Source organism: Aquarana catesbeiana, linkage group LG03 (assembly GCF_042186555.1).
Source record: "Aquarana catesbeiana isolate 2022-GZ linkage group LG03, ASM4218655v1, whole genome shotgun sequence".
NCBI lineage: Eukaryota > Metazoa > Chordata > Amphibia > Anura > Ranidae > Aquarana > Aquarana catesbeiana.
This window is the reverse complement of record NC_133326.1, coordinates 330741376-330747665: the sequence shown is the minus strand read 5'-3', so window position 1 is coordinate 330747665 and position 6290 is coordinate 330741376.

Below are 6290 nucleotides of genomic sequence, written 5' to 3'. Positions count from 1 at the left end.
CGTAAAACACGTACGTAGGGACTATAAACAGGGCAGTGGCCAATAGCTTTCATCTCTTTATTTATTCTGAGCATGCGTGGCACTTTGTCCGTCGGATTTGTGTACACACGATCGTAATTTCCAACAACGGATTTTGTTGTCGGAAAATTTTATATCCTGCTCTCAAACTTTGTGTGTAGGAAAATCTGATGGAAAATGTGTGATGGAGCCTACACACGGTCGGAATCTCCGACAACTAGGTCCTATCACACATTTTCCGTCGGAAAATCCGACCGTGTGTACGGGGCATAAAATGGGAACCATTATCAACATAAGTCAGAGCATATATTGCCAGCACACACTGCATCACATGTTTGAGGAAGGGATCCTCCATGGCCCCTGAAAGAGCAAAATTTACAGCTGTGTGATCATATTTATACATTTTTGGATGCTATTTTGAAGTTCCATGGTGTGCTGGCGATATATGCTTTGACTTGATTAAATTATCTACTTGTTTCTTCCTGGTGTTCCAGTGTTGAAGTCAGAGATGTCTTCCAAGCAACCAAGTGAGCAGTGGCAGCCCCTACTTTTCTCTCATGAAAGGTTGCTTTAAGATCATTGAAATTTGTGAGGCCACCAACTCCTGATTTATTATTAACAGATGTTATGGACCTGTAGATAATTGTCACCCAATGCAGACATTTTCTGCCAAATGGAGAATAATCTCAAATGTGTGGGAGGCCTCCAACCAATCAGGCTGGCCACTGTTTGATGAACCAATCCCTGATGATAACTGGTGCTGCTAGCTCTCCATTGACATAAACAGGAAAGTTCACCTGAGCAGTTCTTGGTGCCTTGGTGCCATCTGGAGTAATTTGTCTTTGGGCAGATTTCAAAGCAAGGTATTCCCATGCCTCCAGCAGTATGACTTTTTGATGTTCTGAAGATGTTCATTGAGATTATGTTACAGGGCCAGTTGAGATACAAGAAGCATATGTGTTAATTAGAAATTGTGGTTACCACAGGTGTGCCTCTCCTGAGGCTAATCATGGCATCGGTCTCAGTCAGGGAGCTATGTTAATTTAGAACACTTCCTGCAACTGTACTGTAATATAAAACATAGTAATACCTTTATCTACTGTCGATTTTACAATAATAATACAAAATAGTTATTCTAATTTAGCATGTGCCGCTACTTACTCTGTCTTTGGTGCGCAGTATCCAGTGACAACCAATCAGATGCCTTTCAATAGCAAGAACTATAAAAAATCATGGAGATGATTTCTGATTTCCTGAAAGCTTGCTTATATGCTGTAAGGCCCATATCCATCTATTTTAAATACAAAATCCATTGACCAGCCTGTGTTAAAATGAAACATTGCAACTTGCACTGCAACACTCACCACCTCTTTGGCACTGTTCCCACAGACTCACCACTCATTTGTCCAGTGCGGCTACTCTTTTTGGGTTGAAGGATGCCAAAGGAGGTTGGGCTTTTAGATATTAGATATTACTTTTACTTCATCAGTTTACATCAGTGTAGCACCCTCTAGTGTGCTAGGGTTATTAGTGTAGGTTGTTAGTGTAGAGCTGTTAGTGTAGGTAAATTTATTTTAGCTCAGGGCTAATCCTGAGCAGTGAATTTGGGTCAAGGTTCAGTGACTCAAGGCTGGATGACTCATCCTATCAGCCTCTCTGGTGTCTCCCCCTGTTTTCTGGGACATTGGAGAATGTTCTGGACATAGTGGGTGGATGTTAGGAGAAGCTGCTTGGAATATTTATGAGGACCTCAGCCAATCCCCAGTAGAAGGGCTGGCAGGGGGCATGCCCCCTTATAAATGGGCATGAGTCATGCCAGCAGGGGCAGTCAGGTAGAAGATGGAGATGGAGTGCTGAGGAGGCTATCAGTGGCCCTTGAGGGTGCCCCCTAGTCTGGGGGGGTGAACTGGGCCTGGGGCTCGGATGCTGGAAGGATCCGGGCAAAACACACAGAGGAAGCTCTTCCTGGAGGCAAGGAGAGAGGACAGCAGGAGCAGGTCAGCACTACTGGGAGATCTCCTGAGAGTCAGCCGGGTGGGCTGGTGAGTGTCAGTCTGGAGGACTGTGAGGAGAAGTTAGCCTGGAGGGCTAGTGAAAGGGGCAGCTGCAGTCAGGCGGGTTGGTAGTGCCTGAAGAGGTGGTGCTGGGATCAGTAGCCACAGGAGTGAAACAAGCTGGATACTGTTCTTTTGCTATACATACAAGGAGCTTTGGGTTCCTGCCTGTAATGAGCCAATGCTTCACGTCTGACTGAGGGCCTGTCAAATCTTTACGGTGATCCAGCTGGGTTCTGTAAACAAGTGAGCACTGGAGGAAGAAGTGGAACTGTATATAGAGACTGTATATAGGAGGAGTTGTCCCTAAAGATGTTGTTGAAGTCAATGGGCATCCCATAACCTCCCATCCCTATCCAAGTTATTACCCTCAATAAATAACAAAAAAAACAAAGTCACGGACTGTTCTCTGTCTCAAGTATTCCTATGAAAATTTAGTGTGACTGGCTGTGCAGGGTGGGGGATCCCAGTTTATGTGCGACTCCTTAGGGGGTGTGCTACATCAGTTACAAAATAAATATATGAAAAAGACATGCATTTTCTGTTTTGTATACTGCAAGTAAATGACTTGCATGTAGAAGTATGACATTGTTAACCATGTGAATAGCACTAGAGGTTACATAGGGCTAAGGATCCCCTCTCCCCTTCCCTAATTGACAGTGCTTGAGCCTGGCAATTGGCCACTTAGGTAGGTTAATTTGTTACTTTGCCCTAGATGGGCAAAGTGACAAATATGCTAATGTCAGACTTTTTTATATTATGTTTATGCTCTGTATACAATGTGTATGTGTACCACTTACCAGGGCTTTTTTTCAGGGGGAACTTGGTGGAACTCAGTTCCAGCACCTCTGGCTCAGACCCTTTGGTGCCTGCTCACCACAATCACTTGTAAACACAGAAGTCTGGTTTCTGTGTTTACAAGTGACAGCTCTACACTCTGTATGTAATAGGGTTGCCACCTTTTCTTCACGTCAAACCCGAACACTTTAGCGGCGCACGGCAATTATTTTTTCTTATAGTAAGAACTATACATATATTTTGCTGTTAAATAACATTTCTAATCATATGAAGTTAAGAACAAGAGTCCCCCTTTACATCAGAGTCCACAGAGTTCCCCTTTTACATCTGAACTGGCAGAGTTCCCTTTCACTGTAAGGGGGGACTCTGCAGACTCTGATGTAAGGGAGAACTCTGGGGACTCTAACATAAGGGATCCTCTGGGAACCCTGATCTAAGGGGGAACACTGAGAACTCTGATGTATGGAGAAGACTCTGATGTAAGGGGAAACACTGTGGTCTCTGGCGTAAAGGGGAAATCTGATGTAAGGGGTGCTCTGAGAACCCTGATTTGCCTTAGTGTACTCACTCAGAGGCAGGAGAGAGAAGGGGGAGACTTCAGTTACAGATAGGGATGGATGGTGAGCTCACTCACCCCTTGGCAGTCAGCACCTCTCATCCAGATGTATCTGAGGCTGCTGGACTTCAAATTTCCGGCACCAACTTACTTTCCTATTCTGAGGCACAGCGCCGGGGATTGGAGTGTTGGCAGACATAGAGGGGTAGGGGTGGGGGGAAGAGGTGCAGATCGCGCCCTCTCTCCTCTCCTGTCTGTGTGTGTGTTTGGGGGGTTGTTAGTGCTGGCTTTGGGCAGTGTGAAAGAGACAGACACTCTCAGCTTAGACAACTGCAGCCAGCAACCCTGCTGGGAAGCCATAGTCCAGTCTAAATAATGTGTCCGGGTTTCAGGCAGTCTGAAACCCGGACGCCTGATTCCAAACCCGAACTGTCCGGGTGAATCCTGGACAGGTGGCAACCCTAGTATGTAATGCAATCCTGGTATTTAATGCTCCTTTAAGACCCTCCTACTGTTTTTGTGAAATGTGACTGAACATACCCACTATTTGATGTTAATTGGAGGGTTTGTGTAGGGGGAGGGGTTTTGTGGGGCTGTGGTTAAGTTCCAGCACCTATTTTTTGAGAAAAAAAGCCCTGCCACTTACAGATAGGTATTTTACCTCTCACAGAGATCATAGTATGCCCCCTGAAAATGCCATGATTTGCTTTTCGCTTCGGATAGCATCATCTTTGTACAGGCATCATTCAGGGTCAACATCTACCTCCTGGGTTGAAATGCTGGCCAGAGAAGACACAATCATTTATGTGATAGACCAACACAAAATGGCACATAATTGTGAAGTGAAAGGAAAATTATAAATGGTGTTCTCTTTTTTTTTTGCAAATAATCATCTGAAAAGTGTGGCGTACATTTGTATTCAGCCCCCTTTACTCTGATACCTCTAACTAAAATCTAGTAGAACCAATTGTCTTCAGAAGTCATCTAATTAGTAAATAGAGTCCACCTATGTGTAATTCAATCTCAGTATAAATACAGCTGTTCTGTGAAGCCCTCAGAGGTTTGTTAGAGAACCTTACTGAACAAACAGCACCATGAAGGCCAAGGAACACACCAGACAGGTCAGGGATAAAGTTGTGGAGAAATTTAAAGCAGGGTTAGGTTATAAAAAAATAACCCAAGCTTTGAACATCTCACAGAGCACTGTTAAATCCATCATTCGAAAATGGAAAGAGTATGGCACAACTGAAAACCTACCAAGACACGGCAGTCCACCTAAACTGACTAGCTCAGCAAGGAAAGCATTAATCAGAGAAGCAGCCAAGAGGCCCATGGTAACTCTGGAGGAGCTGCAGAGATCCACAGCTCAGGTGGGATAATCTGTCCACAGGACAACTAATAGTGCACTCCACAAACCTGGTCTTTATGGAAGAGTGGTATGAAGAAAGCCATTGTTAAAGGAAAGCCATAAGAAGTCCCATTTGCAGTTTGTGAGAAGCCATGTGGGGGACAAAGCAAACATGTGGAAGAAGGTGCTCTGGTCAGATGAGACCAAAGTTGAACTTTTTGGCCTAAAAGCAAAACGCTATGTATGGCAGAAAGCTAACACTGCACATCACCCTGAACACACCATCCCTACCATGAAACATGGTGGTGGCATTATCATGTTCTGGGGATGCTTTTCTTCAGCAGGGACAGGGAAGCTGGTCAGAGTTGATGGAAAGATGGATGGAGCCAAATACAGGGCAATCTTAAAAAAAGGCTGCAAAAGACTAGAGACTGGGGCAGTTTCAGCTTCCAGCAGGACAACAACCCTAAGCATACAGCCAGAGCTACAATGGAATGGTTTAGATCAAAGCGTATTCATATGTTAGTATGGCCCAGTCAAATTCCAGAGCTAAATCCATTCGAGAATCTGTGGCAAGACTTGAAAATTGCTGTTCACAGATGCTCTCCATCCAACCTGACAAAGCTTGAGCTATTTTGCAAAGAAGAATGGGCAAAAATGTCACTCTCTGGATGTGTAAAGCTGGTAGAGACATACCTGAAAAGACTTGCAGCTTAATTGCAGCGAAAGGTGGTTCTACAAAGTATTGACTTAGCGGGGCTGTATACAAATGCACGCCAAACTTTTCAGATATTTATTTGTAAAAATTTTGGAAAACCATTTATCATTTTCTTTCCACTTCACAATGATGTGTAACTTTGTGTTGGTCTATTACAAAAAAAAAAAAAAACCCCTATAAAATACATTTACATTTTTGGTTGGAACATGACAAAATGTGGAAAATTTCAAGGGGTGTGTATCTGTCGGCTCAGGTCTCCTACTTTACCTCCTTTCAAGTGCAGCAATCTCCATCAGTCTCTTTGGCACTGAATTCCTGTGTCCCCTGCCATGCTCTGGGGTTTTGTCCTCTGTATCCTGTTTAACTTTTGTATCCTGTAGGAATGTAAGGACTAGTGACAGAAATCACAGAATATGGTGGGTCATGCGTGCATCCAACACTTCCAGAAGTGTATTGAATGTGTATAAAATTCGGGTGGTTCTGCTCAGCGAGTGCAGATTCTATGAAATGGCGCTGAGACAAGTACGAAGTGTTTTCTTCTGCAGTAGCATTTCTTTTTTACAGCAACAGGGTCAAGTGAAACTTTAGCCATTACAATTACAATTTGATAACAATTAATGGTCTTTAACAAATGAACATACTTTCAACATTAATAATTATACTACCAAAATAAGTGTGCACCATAAATTGCCTCCAGCATTGCTCCTATTTCTTTTTGCTGGAAGCCTCAGTTTTGTTGAAGCAGTCACTTTTTTATTGGAACCCCCCCCCCCCCCGGTTAAAAAAAACTATATGTGA